At 46.9% G+C, this 22,722-nt stretch overlaps 1 protein-coding gene across 1 annotated transcript in view; it reads left to right on the top strand.

Annotated features, from left to right (window-relative positions):
- Positions 1-22,722, top strand: part of LOC120310197 (sodium/hydrogen exchanger 3) — a 98,395-nt gene that overhangs the window by 49,129 nt on the left and 26,544 nt on the right. The gene's annotated exons all lie outside the window — the stretch shown is intronic.

Here is a 22,722-nt window from a genome sequence, read left to right as displayed (position 1 = left end):
TTTGGTGGTGTTTCCTTTGCTGAATCACTTTCCCTTTGCACTGACAAATGTATGATGAAAATATCCATATTTATTAATATGTACCACTAGCTTGGTGGTCAGCTGGCTGATCGGCTCTTCTTCCTCTCTCCTTCTACTCTCTCTTTTTCCTCCCTGCCTCCTGGGCTCTCCTTCTACCGGTTCTTCTCCCTGTGTCTTCTTCCTCCTTGCCTGCTGGGCTCTCCTTCCACAGCTTTTTCTCCATCTCCTTCTCTTTCCCTGTTGTTTTTTTTTCCCTTTCTTGCCAAAACCACCTCCTTTTATATTCTCTCCTCTCTCCCCCCTTCTCTTTTCTTTTTTATATATAAATATTTTATTGGTTTTTAACTATAACAATCTCCAGTGCCTAGTGTACGTGTTGTCTTGGTTTATATTTTAACAAGAAGAAAAGGACAATAATAATTAATTAACAATCAATAATGATTAAATTTGATAATTCCATAATTAATATATCAATTAATTATATATTTCTTTGATCTTCCCTTCTCCCATTTGTATTCTCCTTCTTCAACTTTAGCCAAAATATAATTCTTAATATTTTCAATATATAAATGATTAGATGTAGGTATTTTTTATATTTATATAAATAATAATAATCTATATATAAAACATTTTTTCACCTTATATTATTCTCATAACCATCATCTCAATAGTTCAGCATGCATTCTATTTTCATAATTTTTGTTTACGCTTAATTTTCCTTATTGTCAGAATCCAATTATATTTCATCTCTAGTTATCAATTATAAAAAACCCCATTTCTGCCTTCTATGGATTCTGCCATACGATGAAGGGAAAGGGGTGAACAAAGGGGCTTTATGGCCCTCACTTCCTTCGGTATACTTCAAAGGAACTGAATGTGTGTATTGCCAAAAGAGCTAACCATAAGAATGGGGCTATTATCTTTCATGTAGTTTTCTTTGAAGTCTCCATCCAGCCGGCAGTAAGGAAAAGGGGTTGGGAATGCAATGCCTGAGACTGTCGCTGAAAGAGGGGGGTGATTGAGTGGGGCTACTGGGGAACCCCTTAAAACCTTGAATGGGAGAGCTTGGACCCCAAGTCCTGTCTAGAACGCCTTATCAGTCATAATTTCTTCATATTAGTCATCTAACTGTCCAAATTTTCCCATCATCCCAATATTTTAAGTCATGCATTATAAATATACTATATTTTTATCTATCTTATAATATCTAGATATAACATCCTTTTTAATCAGTTTATATTTCACTTATATTAATACAAGTTATATCAACCTGCTATTTTTACATTTCATATATTATAGAACATACTATATTACTTAAATCTCTTATCCTTCTTGTTATAAGGTCCCTTTATATTCAAAATTCTCTGTTCTTTTAGCCATATTCAAACAAATGTTTATTCACATAATAGTCCATCTGGTAAGGCAAGTCAAATCTCTTTTTTTATTATTATTAAAAGTTTTACAAATTACAATATAAACCCACCCATCCCCTCCCCCCTCCCCCAGTTCCCAGAGCTGATTACAGGGTAACAAATAAACAAACATAATCTAGCTAACATAAACCAACTAAACTATCAATCAAAACCATAATACACTTTAACTCCTTCTCAAAACAAATATTAACAAATTAAGACAACAATAATAATAATACAATTAATACTATTAATAATTATCTAAAATCTATTCAAAAGCAAGATAATACTTTCCAGTTTCATACTTCTTCTGAATATAATCAATCCATCTTCTCCAAACCATAATATATCTTTCTTATAAATGATCCTTCAAATAGGCGGAGATTTCTGCCATTTCTGCTAAATTAGACATTTTAAGTATCCTTTCTTTCAAAGTAGGCAATAAGTTTTTCTTCCAATATTGCCCACCAATAATCTTGCAGCAGTTATAAGGTTCAACATCAAATTAGTTTCTTTAACATCCAAATCTACAATAATACCCAACAAAAATAATTGCGGAGTAAACTTTATCTTTTTCTTAAAAATCTTTTGAATATTCCACCAAATCTTAATCCAAAAAGCTTTAATATCTTTACAAGTCCACTAAATATGAAAATAAGTTGCATCTAAATTTCCACATCTCCAACATTTGGACTGTAAATTTCGATATATGTGGGACAACATGAAATCTCTTGTATCTGTCTCTGGTCTTCTTCTTTTGCCGAGTAGTTTTCCAAGTTGATGTAATCCACTTACCCAGCGGTTCCTGTATTTTTTTACAAATGTTGTTGGGAATACAAAAGATGAAGTAAGCAAGATGAATACTTTCTGTCTCCCAAACTTTGATGGTTCTCCTGATAATTCTATAGTCCATTCCATTTTTCCTGTTGTATCAGAACCTTGTAGATTTTTCCTATTTGTGTTAAATTGTAATTATTTTCCTTTGTTATTTCATCAATCTGATCATACTCTTCTAATTTGTAGTCTGTTATCTAATTTATTTGTTCATTCATTGTTATTTCCTGGGTGTTTTTTAATTGTAGATTTAGATTGGAAATATGTGTAAGGACCCACCCCACTTTGCATCTTAAGAAGACAGAACTCTTGGAATAATTCTTCCAACAGGAATCCTTTATTAAGAAGAAGTGGTTGCAGGCGTGCTAGACAGGACTTGGGGTCCAAGCTCTCCCATTCAAGGTTTTAAGGGGTTCCCCAGTAGTCCCACCCAATCACCCCCCCTTCCAGTGATAGTTTCAGGTATCACAATTCCACCCCCTTTTTTCTTTCTTCCGTCTGGATGGAGACTTCAGATAAACTACATGAAAGGCAAATAACCTTCTTTGTTATGGTAAGGTTCTTTGGTGCTAACTCTTTGAGGTTGCAATAAACACACATTCAGCATTCAGCTCCTTAGAAGTATACTGAAGGAAGTGAGGGCCATAAAGCCCCTTTGTTCTCCCCCTTCTCTCCCTCTTATGGCAGAATCCAGAGAAGGCAGAATTGGGAGTTTCTATATTTGATAATTAAAGATGAAATATAATTGGATTCTGACAATATGCTTATTTAAATCATCAAAGTTGTTTCGAATTTCCTCGTGGTTTGAGTCCATTGTCATTTGTATTTGTCCTACGATTACATATATTTCCTCCTGAAAAATATTTATCTTGCCTTGAAGTATTGTTTCTGGAGGCCCTTGATTTTCCAGGCTAAGTCCTTCAGGAGAAAATATTGAATGTGGCGTTCTGTCATTTTTTGATACGTATGTGATATCCATGTTGTCTTCCCCCCTTCAAATAATCTTTTCTCAATGTTTTAATTCAAAAGTCACTTTATCAGCCAGTCAAAATTACAGTTCAGTGTGTTCAGCCACTTTAAATCCTTCCTGTAGAATCTCCTCTAAAAGATTAGCCAAAAAGGCAAGGTTTTTCTTTTCCATAAACAGTTCTTAGATTTAAGCAACAGTCCAGGTGTTGTTTTTTTCTTTCAGACACTTTTTAATCTTATACCTGGCTCTTCTTTTGTTCCCAGCTGTCTTCAAGGTTATTTGCAATTCAAAGGAACAGCTTTTCTTTGTTTCTGGGCATTCTGCCTGTCCAGGATCAAGCAGGGGGATTGCTTGATTTTGTTGGATACAGGCAGATTAACTCCATGGAAGGGTTTTATGCAAATTACTATAATTCATCAGGCATCCTCAAGACATTAACTTACAGTTATTATAGAGATTCTTCTGAAATACATGTCATAATCTGGACCCATCATGTAGGTAAAAAAGAATAGCTTCTTCCATGCTAACGAAGCAAACAGATCTCGTGGCTGGACTTCATAGCGACTTCGCTGACTAGCACGTAGCCAAAAAATCCTGTATTTAAACAGAAGTCCCTTCCAGTGGCCAGTCCGAACACAGATATGACCAGGTAACATAAACTACATTACCCAGAAGGCTATCCCTTAAGGGGACAGTTCTTAAATCCTAAGATAGCTATATACTCTGACTAGCACACTTCCCACCTGGAATTATACAATTTCCACTATTAACTAACTACTAACTAAAATAAGCAAAGGCATAGCATCAAACAATACGGCTATGAGATAGACACAAAACATGCATAGCTCGTGGTTCAATCTTCAAGTTCGGTCTTCCTCAGCAGCAGTACCAGGTTGGTGATCGGTCTGGTGTAAAGCCTTTTAACCAGAGTCTGTGAGTCACGACATGACTCATGTGGCTTTGCGATCTGGACTTCAATTTGGTGAACTAGTCCATCAGAGCTGGGTAGAACATGGTGCACAAGCCCTATGGGTCATGAATTCCGATGTGCGTCCTTGTCTCTCAACAAGACAAGGTCTCCTTCTTCGAGATTAGGCTCTTTGGTCTTCCTGTACAAGACGGTAGTGATGCACATTTTGGCTCCCACGATCCAGAATCCAGCAGCTCTGATGGCACCTTCTGTGAAGTGCCGACCTTGATGGTGAATGGTTTCGTGGTAGTGTTGGACCAGCAGGTGTGTTACATGTTGATGAGCGGGAAGGATGGTAGGGTGCTTGATATTTGGGGCTATTTTAGCCTTATCTAGATGCCCTCCTACTCGAAGTAAGTCATGGCTATCGAGGAACGGGTTCAACTTCAGCAGTGAACTAGATAATTGACATAACACCTTAGATATCGCTCAATCATAGCATTAGCACGTTCAGCCGCTCCATTCGTACTGGGATGGAACGCTGAACTAAGGCCTCGGGACGAGCCAATCGATGTAACAAAATTTTTCCAAAACCTAACAGTAAATTGTACCCCTCGATCAGATATTATACGTCTAGGCACTCCATGTAACTGGTAAATATGGGTTATAAATAATTTAGCTAGCCTCCAAGCTGATGGTAACCCCTTACACGGTATAAAGTGTGCTTGCTTGGAGAACAAATCAATTACTGTCCATATAACTGTATTGCCATGGCTTGCTGGTAAGTCTACTATAAAGTCCATACCAATATCTTCCCATGGCTGTGAGGGATCTGAAATTTGTTGTATCAACCCGCATGGTTTTCCGACCTGGGGTTTTGTTGTTGCACACACAGAACATTCCCGGACATATGTTTCTCTATCTTTCTTTATGCTGGGCCACCAGAATTGTCGTTTAATTAGGTGTAGAGTTTTTAGGAATCCATAATGACCAGCCACCTTTACATCATGACCTCTCGAAGTACCTCTATCCTTAGAGATAATGGAACGTATATTTTATTACCTCTCCACGCTAACCCATTGCTCATAGTCAAAATATGGGGATGGGTTGATAGCCAAGGATCTGTCAATAGTGCGTCTTGCAATTTACGTACCAGGTCTTCCATAGGTCGTATTAATGCAATTATCTCCTTTGGGCGTTCAGGGCCTGTACTACCTCTTCTTGTTTACTGTTATATTGAGGCTTCCTTGACAATGCGTCTGCCATAAAATTCCTCCCTCCTGGCACATATTTCAATCAGAATTGGAATTGTTGAAAGTATAAAGCCCACCTTACATGTTTAGGTGCTAGTCGCCGAGGGGTTTGTAATGCTTCGAGGTTTTTATGATCTGTCCACACCTCGAAAACCTCTTTTGCTCCTTCTAGGAAATGACACCATGTGCTTAACGCCCACTTCACTGCAAATACCTCCTTCTCCCAAACCACCCACCTACGTTCAGCCGTGGTAAACTTACGTGAAGTGTACGCACATGGTTGTAACTTCCCCTGTTCATTTCTTTGTAAGAGCACAGCCCCTACTGCCACATCGCTAGCGTCTGTTTGTACTATAAAAAGGTCCTCTGGATTGGGATATCTTAAAACAGATTCCTTTGAAAATAACAATTTTAAGGTTTCAAATGCCTTTTGGCATTGCAGCGACCAGGATAAGGGTCGTTGTGGCTGTGGTTTGTCACCCGTCAGTTTAGTCCGAAGTAAGTCAGTTAAAGGCAAAGCTGTCTTAGCAAAAGATGGGATAAAATTCCTGTAGAAATTAGCAAACCAAAGAAAACTTTGTAACTGACATAACGTTCGTGGTGCTTGCCAATCCAATACTGCCTGTACCTTTACAGGGTCATTTCCAGACCCCCTCCCCGAAATTCTATATCCAAGATAGTCTAGTTTAGTTTGATGGAATGCGCACTTTGATAATTTAACATATAACTGAGCTTTAAGAAGTTTCCGCAACACTTGCCATACTAATCGTACATGATCTTCTTTGTTCTCAGAATATATAAGAATGTCATCCAGGTACACAAGAACTCCTTTTTATAGATGTTCATGCAACACTTAATTTATAAGTTGCATGAACACAGCAGGAGCCCCCTGTAACCCAAATGACATTATCTTATATTAGAAACTTCCTAATGGACTGTTAAATGCAGCCTTCCATTCATCACCTTTTTTTATTCTTACTCGATAATAGGCTTCCCATAAATCGAGCTTGGTAAATTTATTTATTTATTTATTTATTTTCAGTGTTTATATGCCGCCCAATCCCAAAGGACTCAGGGCGGCGTACAAAGTTAAAACAATGATAAAACAATAAAATAAAGCAGTCATACCGCGAGTCCGATCATATCCCGGCCCCCCTGGGACATCAGCCCCAGGCCTGCCAGAACAGGAGGGTTTTAACGGCCTTCTTAAAGGCCGGCAGGGTGGGAGTAGTTCGAACCTCGGGGGGAAGTTGATTCCACCAGGTCGGAGCCACCACAGAAAAGGCCCTTCCCCGAGGGCCCGCCAGCCGACATTGTCTGGCCGATGGGACCCGAAGGAGGCCCAATCTATGGGACCTCACCGGTCTCTGGGAGCTGTACGGCAGAATGCGGTCCTGTAAGTAACCTGGCCCTATGCCATGAAGGGCTTTAAAGGTGATAACCAACACCTTTAATTGCGTCCGGAGACCCACAGGAAGCCAGTGCAGCTCGCGGAGGATAGGTGACACATGGGCGTACCTTGGTGAGCCCACAATCACTCTCGCGGCTGCGTTCTGAACCAATTGCAGCCTCCGAACGCTCTTCAAGGGTAGCCCCATGTAGAGCACGTTACAGTAATCCAGTCTTGAGGTGACAAGGGCATGAGTGACTGTGAGTAAAGCCTCCCAGTCCAAATAAGGCCGCAACTGGTGCACTAGGCGAACCTGTGCAAAGGTCCCCCTGGCCACAGCCGATAGATGTTGTTCCAGATTTAGCTGTGAGTCCAGGAGGACACCCAAGTTGCGTGCCTGCACTGAGGGAGGTAAATTTGCCCCCCCCAGGACTAAAGATGGACCATCCAGTTGGCCTTTGGGAGGCAAGACCCAGAGCCACTGGTCTTGTCAGGGTTGAGTCTAAGCCTGTTCACCCCCATCCAGACCCTCACATCTTCCAGGCACCGGCACATCACGTCGACTGCTTCATTGAAAGGACACGGGGTGGAGATATATAATTGGGTATCATCGCGTACTGATGATACCTCACCCCGTGTCGCCGAATGATCTCACCCAGCGGTTTCATGTAGATGTTAAAAAGGAGGGGGGACAGGACCGAGCCCTGAGGCACCCCATGATCGAGGCGCCTAGGGGTCGATCTCTGTCCGCCTGCCAACACCGACTGCGACCTGTCAGAGAGGTAGGAGGAGAACCACCGCAATACGGTGCCGCCCACCCCCACCTCTCTGAGACGACGCAGAAGGATACCATGGTCGATGGTATCGAAAGCCACTGAGAGGTCAAGAAGCACCAGGATAGAGGAATGACCCCTATCCCGGGCTCGCCAGAGGTCATCGGTCAGTGCGACCAAAGCAGTCTCAGTGCTGTAGCCGGGCCTGAAACTAGATTGAAAAGGGTCCAGATAATTGGTTTCATCCAAGGATCGCAAGAGTTGAGATGCCACTACCTTCTCTACAACCTTCCCCACAAAGGGGAGTTTGGAGACGGGATGAAAGTTCTTCAAAACAGCTGGGTCCAGGGAAGGCTTCTTGAGGAGGGGCCTCACCACCGCTTCCTTTAAAGGTTGCGGGAAAGACCCCTTCATCAAGGAAGCATTGATTATCACCTGGAGCCAGCCTCGTGTCACCTCTCTACTGGCAGAAACCAGCCAGGAGGGGCACGGGTCCAATAAACAGGTGGCGGCATTCATTGCCCTCACGGCCTTGTCCACTTCATCAGGGGTCACAGGCTCAAACTCACTCCAGATAATATGACTAAGACCAGCCCCTGGCAACTCGGCTGGCACTGCCCAGTCAGAGTCCAGGTCCCTCTGAATCTGAGCTATTTTGTCCGAAAGAAACTGAACAAACTCCTCAGCTCTCCCTGCAAGGGTTCCTCCGCCTCCTCCACTTTAAGAAGGGAGCGGGTCACCCTAAACAAGGCGGCCGGGCGAGATTCTGCGGACGCAATAAGTGCGGAAAAGTGAACACGCTTTGCCGCTCTTATCGCCACTAAATAAGTCCTAAGATAGGCTCTTAATAGTGATCGGTCAGATTCAGAGTTACTGGCCCTCCAACGTCGCTCTAGACGTCTCTTGTGGCGCTTCATCTCCCGGAGCTCCTCAGTAAACCAAGGCGCCCTCCGGGGACCACCACCACAGAGAGGTCGCAAAGGCGCAATTCGATCCAGGGCCCCGGACGCCGCCTCATTCCAGGCCGCAACCAGGGACCCGGACGAGTTGTGGACAAGGGAGTCAGGTATTTCCCCAAGCTCCTCCTGGAACCGATCTGGGTCCATTAGGCGCCTGGGGCGGAACCACCTAGTCGGTTCCCTCTCCCTGCAATGGGGGAGTGATGCTCTGAAGTCCAGCCTCAATAGGAAATGATCTGTCCATGACAAGGGCGAGATCTCTATTCCCCTTAATTCCAGATCATGTCTCCATTGCCCCGAGAGAAACACAAGGTCAAGTGTGTGACCACCCCTATGGGTCGGATCCTGAATTACCTGGGTCAGGTCCATGGTTGCCATGGAAGCCATGAACTCCTGCGCCGCCTCTGAGCGATCGCCGAGTGATGGTAGGTTAAAGTCCCCCAGTACTATAAGTCTGGGGAACTCCACCGCCAACCCGGCTACTGACTCCAGCAACGCAGGCAGGGCTGTTGCAACGCAGCTGGGAGGTAGGTACATCAGCAGCAAGCCCAACTGAACCCGTGAACCCAACTTCAATAGGAGGGACTCACACCCAACAACCTCCGGGGCAGGAATCCCACGAGGACTCAAGGACTTCCGAGCGATGACTGCCACTCCCCCACCCCTGCCCTGATGTCAAGGCTGATGAAGCACCACAAACCCGTCCGGGCACATCTCCGAGAGGGAAACACCCCCCTCAGGGCCCAGCCAGGTTTTGGTTATACATGCCAGGTCCGCCCCGCTGTCCAATATTAAATCACGGACAAGGGGGGCTTTGCTGACAACGGACCTGGCATTAAGCAACAGCAGCCTACAATTAGGCCCTGTACACCCCTGTCACCAGTACTACAGGATGAGCCTTTTGAGGGGCCGGAACAAGGAATCGCTCTAACATAGCGAGTCCTCGTTCCCCAAAGATGGCCTGCCCCTCGGCTCCCGCCATATCTGCCCATCCCAGTCATGACCGGGATGCTCCGACCTTCTCCCTCCCCGGAGTACCCCCACCCTCACCAGCCTTCTCCCTTCCTGACCGGACTCGCTTTCCATACAGACCAAGCCCAAGGGTAAGTCCTGCCCCCCCTACTTTTGCTATTGCACTCAGCAGAGGGGGTACCAGGCTCCACCCCCGACTCCACCATTCTCATACCCCAAACACTCAATGCACATTCACACTCGATTTATATACATAGAAAATAAAAATGTTCACATTCATACGCCCTAAATACAATAATAAAATTTACACATAACAGGGCCATCATTCATCTACATGCATACTCACACCCACAACAAACATTCTCTAAAAATTAGTATTGCCCCTCTGTGTCCCAGGCTGGTCCAATGTGGCCGGCTAGGTGATCATTAGGTACTTGTCTTGGGGCAAACCATACTTGGCCTTATGCTCCTCGAAGAGCTGGGTCAACTTCTCCAAGTTGTTGCTGGCCGTCACCGCAACGGCGGCAATTGCCACCAAGGCAACGGGCAAAGTCACACGGGGAACCCAGGTCACTGGAGAAGGCCCCGCCGTGGAGCCTGAAGAAAACAATGAGGCGGCGGCGGCGATGATAGCAGAGAAGGAAAAGGAAGCCACACACGGGGCAGCGAGGGTTGGCTGAACGCCGGGCCAAATTGCCCAGGCGGGCTGCTGCGGCGAAGCCTGCCGCCACGGGGGAGGCTGTGGCTGCTGGTGGAGCAGGACGGCACTCTCCAGCAGCAGAAAGTCGGGCTGTGGGTCACCGCCACACGGGACGCGGGATATGCCGGGCAGCGGGGATGAGGCAGTGGCGGCCTCCAGGCACAGTGAAGCAGCCAAGGCGGCAGACAAAAGCCCTGCACAAATCCAGTTAGAAAACTGGCTAACCAGATCAAGCTTCAATGGGAAGGAAGCCATGAGGGTAAAAAACACTGGGCTGACCTGGGCTGGGCTGGGCAGGGTAAGGCGGGGCAGTGGCAGCTGGAAGAACCCCAGACGAGGCGCGCCCCGCCCTTCTCCCCGGCGAAGACCGAAAAGTCTTCCTCCGCCTGGGAAGCCACCTGGCAGCCCCACCGCTTGCCCGCCCAAGCCCGGCCTCCTCTCCGAACTCGCCAACAGGCCCGAATGCCACCGAACGCCACCGCTAGCCCGGCTCTAGACCTCGCCTGTCCTCAGTTCCGGCGCAGCAATATCTTCCCTTGTGCTAAATGGGCCAAAAGATCCTTTATAAGTGGAAGAGGATATAACTTTTCTACACATACTCCATTTAAACCCTGAAATCGACGCATAAACGTAAACCTCCATCTTTTTTTTCTTTAAATAATACAGGGGCAGCGACCTGTGACCAAGCAGGTTGAATAAAACCCTTTTCCAAATTTTTGTCAATGTATCTCCTTAGCTTCTTCATCTCATTTGAGGTCATGGCATACATTTCGGGGGTTTTGCCCCTTCCATTAATTCAATAGCACAATCAGTTGATCGATGAGGAGGTAATACATCGTATTCCTGTTCATCAAATATCTCTATCAAATCTACATATTCCGATGGAACCACTACCTCCCCCTTCTCCCCATTTTGGGGAAGGATATCCTCTCTCTCTCTTTTCCTAATTTAACCTGTTCATGAAACGGTGGTTGGGGGCCTACATTGATACATACCCTTCTATATCCTCCTTCCCACCAAATTGTTGGACCCCATTTGTCCAACCAGGCCAACCCTAAAATGACAGCTTCCGTCATGGATGGTATCACTACAAATTGTATCATTTCCCAATGATCTCCCAACTCCATACGTAATGGTTCAGTGATATATTTAGCAGGTACCCCTCCTAGTAAGGATCCATCCACCTGCTCAAACCGTACAGGGGTACGCAATGGTTTGACTCTAGTGCTTGCTTGCCGCACCACCCGCTCACCAATTAAATATCGAGTACACCCTGTGTCTATGAGGGCATTGTATTCGTTTCTGCACCCTGACCGTGGATCAGTGAGTGTTATAGGCAGGAAAAATGGGTGAATAGGTTCACTAACCATAGGATCTTCTGCCGTCTCTGAATCTTCGTTGCAGACTATTAACTGGGTTCCTAATCATGGTTTCCCCTCCTCAGGTTCCATCTCGTTCCCTCGGATCTTAGATGTCTCGGATTTTTGTTGTACCACTCAGGACCTCTCCAAGGGTTTCTTCAGTACAGTTTTCGCACGGGCCTCTGGTCTGGACGTAGGGAGTAGTTCAGGGCATTCAGCAATACAATGGCCTGGTTGGTTACATCGAAAGCAACCGAGTATTAGACGAAACGCTCTGATGGGTAGACGAGGTGAAGTACCCGGAGTTGGTGGTCATTCAAAAACCTTTCTTAGAGCCATTGGATTAACTTTCTTTGGACGCAATTCCTGCAATCCTGTGTCTAAATCTACCACCATTCGGTACCAATCCTGTAGACTATTGGGCATACCTCATAAATACATGCCTGTCTAAGGTCCTTGTCTAATCCAGTGCTAAACTGACGTATTAATAATTGTTCAGGCCATGTTCTTAATTTATTAGCCACCCTCCGGAATTCTCTGACATACTCCGCAGCTGTTCTTCCTCTCTGTTTGACCTCTAATACGTCCCCCTGAGCCCGTCTAATCCGTGATACATCTTCGAACTGAGTCCGAAGAGCTCCTAAAAACGTTCCCATAGTTGCCAATTCTCGGGCTCGATCGATATGAAGATCAGCCACCCACTCCATGGCCTCTCCCTGCAGAGCCGATGTTACAGCCCCTACCATCGCCCACTGGGATAGATAGAGATACCCATATCGATCCATATGGCCTATAACCTGGCTGAGGAACAGGGCTAATCGGTCTGGATTACCATCAAACGTTACTGCAAGGGGTGGAGGACCCCAAACTGGTCCCTGGACCCATGGTCCCATATTCCACCCTGGACCCCTAGTTGGCTGAACCCCAGCTCCGGGTCTAGACCCCCTTGACTGAGTTGTAAATGTAGCAGCCGAAGATCTCCCAGCAGTTTCTAATTGGGGTTTTCCCATAAGGCGGCTAGTACTCTGACTGTCAGGTTTCCTCTGATGCACAATCTCTCCACGATTAGCATCCATTCTGAATTTTGGACTGGCTAATCTAAATCCTCCTGATGCTGGCTGAGGTAGGGAGGAAGTTGTAGACTCCACGCCCTGTTCCCAACATTGTCCAGATGGAAAATCCTGATCCTTCCCCAAACTGCTCCCGCAGCAAGTCCATGGTGGTTTGGCCAGGGGCTGTGGCATAACTCCAATCTTCCTCATCTTCATCTGTGACACACCGTTCTCGCCATTGGGATGAACCTTGTATCTCCTCTACAGCTCTAGCACCACCTCCTTCTGCCATGCCAGTAATTGCAGGGCTCCTCCACCACTCTCCAGATAAGGTGTCCTTATTAGCTGCCAACCCCTGGGGGCCCACTATATCCCCTGACCTGGTTGCCTGGCTAGTCTCAATAATTTTAGGGTGTGCTCCTGGCTGGTCTACTATAGGGGGGTCTGGTTTTACTACTTCTATCTGATGCTCCTCTGACTCTGGGGTCACAAGACCCGACTCTTGGGTACCCTCCGCCATAGGCAATTCACAGTCTCAGCCAAACTTCAGGAGAAATCTTCGAGCTCAATGCAAAACAGAAACTCCAACTCCCACTTTTTCCACCAAGAAAAATGAAGTCCGTTTAGAGAGAAGTAGTTGAGAGCAAACTTTTTGTCACAAAATGATCCTTCCCGGAACCACGGTGAATGAAGCTCAAGAACGCAAATCTTCACTGGTGACAACGATTTAATTAGGATCAAACGAAGCAATAACAAAGACCTCTAGCAGTAAGGCTCTTTGTCAAAACAAAGTTTGCTCTGAGAGCTACTGCCTCCCAGCGTTATTTAAACACATGTCCAAATTAACCCCACCTTTCAATCAATTCCCTGTTAACCACGACCGCACCTAGTGAAATGCAAACTCCACTCATCCACCCTCCCGTGTCTCGCCCTATCCCCATTTAGCCAGCATTCTTTCCCAATTAACATTACAATCCCTCCGTTCTCTTAAAGCTCTCATGTATTAAAGTTCTTATGCCTCTTCTGGAAATCACGTTCGTCAGCTGTACTTCGGCTATCCGCCAAACATCTGATTGGCAGTCTATAGTTCTTCTGCGCACGCGTGTTGTTTCTTCATCATAGGCATTGCATTTGCAGCTCTGCAAGACTGTCCGTGATTCAGGCAACGTCAGAGGATGTCTGGCTCGTGTTTTCCAACCCGGTAGCTTTTGGTTTCTATGCTGGCTTCCCCCCCTGTCTCATATGTCGAGCCTGAGAGGGCTTGACAATGGATTTCAGGCCATTGTCAATGTAGAAATCCTGTTCTACAAAGCATCTGGCATATTTGGCTTTGCCCCACGAGCAGTGTGCTGCAGGCCATAGTTAGCGATTGCAGGGGAACAACCATTTTCAAAAACATGCACTCGCATTCTGTATTCTTGTCAGAATCCAATTATATTTCATCTTTAAATTATCAAATATAGAAACTCCCAATTCTGCCTTCTCTGGATTCTGCCATAAGAGGGAGAGAAGGGGGAGAACAAAGGGGCTTTATGGCCCTCACTTCCTTCTTTACACTTCAAAGAGCTAAATGCTGAATGTGTGTTTATTGTAACCTCGAAGTGTTAGCATACCAAAGGAGAGTAATTGCCTTTCATGTAGTTATCTGAAGTCTCCATCCAGACGGAAGAAAGAAGAAAGGGAGTGGAATTGTGATACTTGAAACTATCACTGGAAGGGGGGTTGATTGGGTGGGACTACTGGGGAACCCCTTAAAACCTTGAATGGGAGAGCTTGGACCCCAAGTCCTGTCTAGCATGCCTGCAACCATTTTCTCTTAATAAAGGATTCCTGTTGGAAGAATTATTCCAAGAGTTCTGTCTTCTTAAGATGCAAAGTGGGGTGGGTCCTTACATTAGACAGGACTTGCAAAATTAATCCACCTGGAAGGAAGACCCTTGCCGGGGGATTTTGCAAAAATTTACCATGTCAGACAATGGAGCAAGAGAGGGGGAAAACTCCCTGGAAAGAGAGCCGCTGACCCAGTTGGAACCTTGCCAGATGTTGGGATCCGAGAGGCCAGATTCCTCAGGAGAAGAAGTGGTGGAGACACAGGACCACAAGCCTCGCTGGTTGATGGGCGTTGGAAAGAAAAGTGAGTGGGGAAAGGAATCAAGAAAGGTGACCCTGAGACGGGGGACCAAGCAACCAGAATGGAAGCAGGAGATGGAGAAATCCCTGCACGCAAGTGAAGAGGGAGGAAGCTGGGCACCGTACTCAGACTGGATCCTAGAGAAAGCTATTGACCTGATGAAGAGAACTCTCAGCTCCCTAGGAGAGGAGAATACTGAACCCTACGGCCGCCCCAGTTCCTGGAGCCGCAAAGGGAGAGACACCGAGGGGGACATGGAACCTGCAACCCCAGGGACATCTACTGATCCAGGAGCTCCCACCCCCTACCGGACCACAGATGGCAATCTGGACGGAAGGCACTACCACCCACAACAGAGGCACCGATCCATTCCAAGACGTCCACCGTTGGAAGTGAAATTCAAAGGGGAGCCAACACGCTTGGGGTTTTTCCTAACCCAAGTCCTCAGCTACATGGAGGAATATGGGCAGGATATTCCCAGCGACAAAGCCCGCATCCGGATCGTGCAATCTGCCCTGGATGGACCAGCTGCGGATTGGGTAGTGAACTTGCATGACTCCAATGCCCCAGAACTCAGTAACTTCAACCGTTTCATGTCCTCTTTGAGAAGACGATTTGAAGACCCCCTGGCTGATCGCAAAGCCCGTGAAAGAATAACAACGATGAGGCAGGGCAAACGCCCAGTGGCTGAGTATACACAAGAATTCCGGGCCATTGCCAGCAAACTGAATTGGCCAGAAGACATCCTCCTTGGCCATTTCAAAGACGGACTAAACTATGATCTATATGATGCTTGCCTGCCCCGAGGGGACCCACATCGACTTGAGGAATGGTACGTCTTGGCAGAGGAAGCAGAGATCGACATATTGAAGAGGCACCGCCGAGGAAAACAATGGAGCCGCCCCCCGCCTGAGCTGACACACCAACCGGTGAAATCATCGGATACAGCCAAGAAGCAAATGGGATGTTTCAAGTGCGGAAGAGAAGGGCATCGAGCTGTAGAATGCCGCTCAAAGGCCCCCCAGCACAACCCAGACAGATCCCCAATCAACAAACCCGGAAAGTATTCAGCTAAGCCAAAAGAAACGGCCATGAGAATGATGGAAATTGCAGAAACCCCCACCTCTGCTCACCAAGGGGAAAGGACTCCAGCCTACACCACAGGGCCGGTGGATGCCTCAGATGACAGCTCGGAGGGCGAACCCCTGGTAAGTGGATGCATCACACCCATCTTCAAAACAGTGACTATATTAATCCCCCCCATGCCCGAAGCTGTGAAGGTGAAAGCCTTAATAGACTCTGGCTGTACCCGCTGCCTCATTAGCCCAACACTAGTGGGGAATCTGGGCATCCCATCCAGGAGACTGGAACAACCAATCTCATTTGGCCAGCTAGATGGATCCATAGCAGGGGGGGTGCCAGCTACCCTAGCCACTTTGCCAATACATCTCTCCCTGGGCAACCATGAAGAGGACTTAACGTTTGTGGTGACCCCAGGTATGGAATGCCCAATGATTCTAGGGATGGAATGGTTGAAAAAATGGAACCCCTGGGTAAATTGGAGGACGACAGAAATCAAATTCCCGAAGGGGGACCCTATGGACTTAAAACCCCAAGGGAGGCTACCAGAATCAAGAATAGAAAAAGCATCCATAGGAGAGGAAAAAAGATTAACAGAAATACCAGAGGAATATAGGGACCTTGCTGAAGTCTTCAGTGAGGAGAGGGCGAATGAGCTTCCCCCCCACCGACCCACAGACTGTACCATTGAATTCAAGCCTGGGGCAAAACTCCCGAAGCCCAGATTATACTCCATGAGCCCAAAGGAGAAGGAGGAAATGGAAAGATTTATAAAAAAAAACCTGGAGAGAGGTTTCATTGAGCCAGCCAAGCCTAAAGTGGCTGCCCCGGTCCTTTTTAGAGAGAAGAAGGATGGCTCTTTACGTTTATGCGTGGATTATAGGGCCCTGAATACAATCAGTGAAAGCAACCTATACCCGCTGCCCCTCATGAAAGACATGCTGTCACACCTATCGAAAGGGAAAATTTTTTCTAAACTAGACTTAAGGGAAGCTTACTATCGAGTGAGAATCAAGGAAGGGGACGAATGGAAGACTGCATTTAACTGCCCCATGGGGTGCTATCAATTCAAAGTCTTGCCATTTGGATTACAAGGGGGCCCTGCAGTCTTTATGCAATTAATCAATGACGTTCTAAGGGAGCACCTGTTTAAGGGGGTCCTTGTTTACTTGGACGACATTCTTATCTTTACTGAAACAAAAGAAGAACACGTCAAACTTGTCAGAGCGGTTTTAAAGAAGCTGCGAGCCGCTCACCTATATGCCAAACTCTCAAAATGCGAATTCCACCAGGAAAGGATAGACTACCTAGGCTATCGCATATCCCCACAGGGCATTGAAATGGACCCAGAGAAGGTCAAAGCAGTACTAAATTGGGCACCACCCCGCACAAGAAAGCAACTACAAAGTTTCCTGGGCTTTGCAAACTTTTATCGCCAATTCATCCCCTCATTTGCCCAGATAGCCTTGCCCCTCACTAACTTACTAAAAACGAAGGGAGCATCCTTAGTAAAATCTAGCCAGCCACTAACATGGACAATGGAGTGCCAAGCAGCGTTTGAGAGACTAAAGAGACTTTTTTCTGCCGAACCAATACTAAGGCACCCAGACATGGACAAGCCCTTCGTAATACAGGCAGATGCAAGTGATGTGGCAGTGGGGGCTGTGCTATTACAAGAAAATGATGATGCAGTATTGCAACCCTGTTCATATACATCCAAGAAACTCACGGAAACAGAACAGCGCTGGCCCGTATGGGAGAAGGAGGCTTATGGGATACGTTGGGCATTACTCACGTGGCGACAGTTCCTGGAAGGCAACAAAATCCCCTTCCAGGTGTGGACTGATCACAAAAATTTAGAAGCCCTGAAAACTTCCAGGAAACTCAATCCCAAACAAGCCCGCTGGTCCCAGCATTTTCACCAATTCCAATTTAAACTCAAACATTTACCAGGAAGAAAGAACTTCCTGGCAGATGCTCTATCTCGCATGCCCCAATATAACAGCGCACGAACCACAGACTCTAGACCAATAATGGCAGAGTCACAACTGGCAGCACCAGTAACCACAAGAACCCTGGCTTTTGTGGATGGTACACTCCAAAGAATGTTAGATACCAGCATTCTTCATCTTTTCTCAGGGGTGGGGCAAGCTCATCTTGTCCATGAACTCCACTAGATGAGCTTTCATTTTGAACTTCCTGTTCAAGATTCTCCTCAGACTGTTGAAGTGAGAAAGAGCTTGCTCATGATTTTTCAGCAGGCGCTGTGTGAAATTTCTTATTCATGAGCTGCAGAAATTCTTTGTCCTCTGATAAGGCCAAGTCATTGTCATCTTTGTTGGTCTGGAACACTGTCACTCCTAAAACAAGTGCTGATCAGCTTATAGTCACGCACACCGATCCTGGGGTTTCTTCTGAGCCCCGACAGCCTTGCAGCTCCAGCAGTCTCTCCATCAGGCTTGTGCAGTACTGACGCCACTTCAGCTCATTCCCTTTCGCCACGATACTTGTCTAGGATGGTTGCATACCAACTGCCAGATGCCAAAGTGCTTGGTTAAGGACTTAGAACTTGCTGAAAGCTACTTTTAAATAATAATATACTACCATTGTGATAGAGTCATCTTAGAGGGGAGATGGGTGGCATAACAATTTAATAAACAAAATAAACTGTGTACCCTCTAATTTCATATTCATGTTTAAAATGTTATGCTTCTTGTTCCCTTGCAACATGGAGGAAAATATTAGTAAGGGAAATAATGGTAAATACACATTCTACAGAAAGAAAAGTTCCTATTTCAGATATGTCAAATTAGATAGTAAACTAATTTGAAGGCATCCCCCCTTCCAAAAAAACCTGCAATAAATTAGTATATATTTCTCACCAGATTCTTGTGTGAAGGAAATTAATAATTGCAATTGTGGTGAATATCTGTAGCTCAGGAGTAGGATGAGAGTGAAGATTCATTCTCCGAACCTGTGGGCTGGTTTCTGAACATTTCATTATCAGGCTAGGTAACATCTTCAGCAGAGTTTAGGGGGCATCAGTGTTCTTCTGTTTATAAGGGGTTTGCGTGGTTAGTACGTCTTATGATGGGTCAGGTGTGGGTCAGATATGTCAGGTGTGAATCATCAGTGAAAGTCTTGTGATGGGTCTTGTGATGATTACATCAGGTGAGGTGTGGGTTGGTGGGGCTTGCTGTAAGGAACCACTTCAATCCACATCTTAAGAAAGCAGAACTCTTGGAAACAGTCTCTTCCAACAGGAATTTTTATTAAAAGAAATTGATGGTAGGCATAATAGACAAGATCTGAGGGATTCCCTTATATATCGATGTTTTAAAGTGTCCCTAAGCAAACTGCTCCCCACATTCCTTCCAGCTGACTCAGGCCGACAATTCTCTAGGTGTTAAACCCATGAAAGATAACATCAAACCAGCACCACAATCATTCACCAGCTCTTCAGAGTTTATCTTGACAACAGAGAAATAAACCAGATTCTGGAGGTCTGTGTCTTTTCACACACCCACACCCACACACACACCCACACACACACACACACACACCGCTTTTCTAGTTTCCCGGTAAGAAAGAGGTTCAGAGGGACATAGGATAAGAGTCAAATGGTTCCATTGTAATGGTTAGTAGCGGCAAATAAAAAGTTACTTTACAGAGAATGGAGGAAGTGAAAGTAATAAAACCCTTCTGTATGTCCCCCCTCCCCTTGGGAGTATGGCAGGACCCAGGAAATAGTAATAATTGGTTTTAGATTAGAGGAAATAGATGGAAAGGAAATATAACTGGATCCTGACACTTGCGTAGGTTGGTTGAGGGTCGGTGCTGTCTCTGGTTGGCTGTGTAGTTGATTTGGATTCTGAGGGGTTCGTAGGCTGGTTGTTGATCAATGTGTCTGTTGATAGAATTGCTTTATGGAGTGCCAGGCTTTGATGAACTCATGAGCATGGCAAGTGATAGGGTGTCCAATGATTATTGTGTTGCTCCAATCGAACTGGTGGTATTACATGTCAGTGTGGCTAGAGATTAAGGATTTGGGATTGTGGCATTTGATTGTCAGCTGGTGTTTGTGTTTGAATGAAATGAATTTAATAATAAAGGAGGTTTGCTCATTCATCTAATGTAAACATAAAACACCCTTTTAGCAGAAGGGAAACAGATGAGGCTCTTATTTCTTTAGCATCATAGAAAAATTGGAAATTTCTTAGAAATTGGTTATCAGAATAATTTTATTTCATGTTACATTATTTGAAATAGGTTCTTAAGGAGTAACTATTGAAAAGATTACCACCAATTTTAATGTAAATATAATTATTGCTCCCATCTCCTTAATATATGATTAAAAGAAGTTAAGGAAGATCTGGCAAAAGCTTATTTCTAGTAACCTCCAGAACATCTTGTTTCTTTGCCAATGTGGAGGATGAATAAATCTGTTTTTCCACATACCTAATACGGTATATAAGGAGGGGGCATGCTGGCTTAGTGACTAAAGACACTGAGCTTATCAGCTAGAAAGCTGACAGCCTAGGTTTAAGACTTGAGCACCGCATGACCAAGTGAGCTCCGGTTACTTGCTCAGCTCCTGCCCACCTAGCAGTTTGAAAGCATGCAAATAAAAGTAGATAAATAAGTACCACTTCAGAGGGAAGATAACAGCATTCCATGTGGCTTATATATAGTCATGCTGGCCACATGATCACTAAAATGTCTTCAGACAAGACTGGTTCCCTTGGCTAAGAAATGGAGATGAGCACCACCCTCAGAGTCAAACATGACTGGATAGGGCAAGGGTTGGCAAGCTGAAACACTGAAAGAGCCACTTGGACCCGTTTTCCTCACAAAAGAAAAAAACTGGGAGCCGCATAATGCATGCGCGCACATGTGCATGTGCGCACACATGCGCACAGAACAGGGAGCTTGATTAAAGAGTGGAGCCTAAGGTGAAACTTGCACCGGCTCTGCCCCCGTCCAGCTCCGTCCTGGCTTCTCCTCCCCTCAGAAAAGACTGCTCTCCCCCCACCCCACGCTCTCCCTCTCTGGGACTTTCTTCTTTCCGCTTTTTGGCGCGAAGGTTCCCAAAGAGTGGAGAAGGAAGCTGTTGGGAGAAGGAGTTGGGGGCTCGCCTATCTCAGCCTGCTGCAGGAGGCTGGAGTTGAGGCTTCTGGCTCGCTCTGTGAGGATTGCTCAGAAAAGAGAAGATGAGAAGTGGAAAGTAGGAGAAAGGACATCTTCCACCTCTCTGGTGTTTTTTCACTGGGAGGGCGAAGAAGCAGCAGTTCTGCTCCGCAGGAGGTGGGAGCAGACGGCCTCTCCTTCAAGCTTCACCAAGTGACTGCAGGAGTTAAGCGAGATCTGAGTCCCCAGAATGTCAACTTTGCGAAAGAGGGAGGTGGTGGTGAGATTAAAATAAAATGGGGTGGGGGAGGTTGAGGAAACCCAGCAGATGCCTCTATCAGAGGGCAAGCAAGAAAGGCAAGATCGGGGAGAGGAAGAAAGTTTTTGTGGCTTGCCAGCAGGCAGCTGCTCCCCACTCTCAGAAACCGCCGTGGCAGGCAGGGACCACGAGGAGCAACCAGGATTGGAGGAGCAGAAGTCAACACTGCCAAAGAGGAGGAAGGAAAGGAAAAGTGGGGGTCTTTAAATAGTCATGCCCACTTTTCCCCCTTTTTTTCCAGATATCCACATGTGTATGGGTATCAGGTTTGGAAGCCTCCATTTAAGTCTGTGCATGTGCACAGACGTAGGCTGACTCCTCATCTCCTGCCCTTGCTGCATCTCCTGTGGAGAAGCTTTTGCGTCTCTGTGTCTTTCTCTGTCACTCAAAGCCATCCCGTAGCTCGATCCTTGAAGTGGTTTCAATCGGCCATTGCCAAGCGTCCCCATGGAGGTTAATGGACAGCGTGACTGAGATAGGCAGTGACCCCAAATCTGGTCCAGGGAAATGAGAGCGGAGAGGCACTGCCTATCTCAGTCACACGGACGAACAACCATGTAAACAGCACTAGATGGCACCGGCGCCACCATTGGAGATGAGCAGGCTTGGGGAGACAGTGGCCGGCTAGGCTGCCCAGAAACGGCCCAAGGAGCGATGCCCCTGCTGGCCGCCACCCCCGCAGGGACTGCCACCCAGACCGTCTCGGGGAGACGCGTGGCTGGCTTGGCTGTCCAGGGAGCAATGCTGGCACCAGCCACCACCCCAGCCGGGACTGCCTCCCGGGGGGCAGCAGGAGGAAGAAGGGGAGGAGGAGGGCGAGGAAGCCGCCTCTGCCGCCCCAGCCAGCAGTCCGCGCTGCCCAGTCTCGCCCTCCGCCATGGTGGGCTGCGGCAGGGGCTGGTGCCACGCAGGCTGCTGGCCCTGGCCACAATGCTGCGGCTTCTCTGCTTGACCGGCCCCTGCCAGCCCCTCCACCAGCCCGGCTGCTCCCTCCGGGTGCCCCTCTTGCCCCGGCACCTGCCCAAGCCGCCCAAGCTGCCACAGGAGGAAAAGGAGGAGGAGGGCGAGGAAGCTGCCGCTGCTGGGACTCCGTGCTGCCTGACCTCACCGTCTGCCCATCCGATATAGCTGCGGTGGGGGCTGGTGCCGCACGGACCACTGGCCCTGGCCGCGATACTGTGGCTGCTCTGCCTGAACGGCCCCTGCCAGCCCGGCTGGCCCCCCCGAGTGCCGCTCTTGCCCTGGCACCTGCCCAAGCCACCCGTGAGGCAGCAGGAGGAAGAAGGGGAGGAGGAGGGCGAGGAAACTGCTGCCGTTATCCCAGCCAGGACTCCATGCTGCTCAGCCTCGCCGTCCGCCCATCCAATGTAGCCGTGGCGGGCCACAGTGGGGGCTGGTGCTGCGCGGGCCACTGGCCCTGGCTGCAATGCTGTGGCTGCTCTGCCTGAGCGGCCCCTG

Source organism: Crotalus tigris, unplaced genomic scaffold (assembly GCF_016545835.1).
Source record: "Crotalus tigris isolate CLP2741 ecotype Arizona unplaced genomic scaffold, ASM1654583v1 scf7180000018142.649072, whole genome shotgun sequence".
NCBI classification, from domain to species: Eukaryota; Metazoa; Chordata; class Lepidosauria; order Squamata; family Viperidae; genus Crotalus; species Crotalus tigris.
The sequence above is the reverse complement of the archived record's forward strand: the minus strand, read 5'-3'. Positions and strand labels throughout refer to the sequence as shown.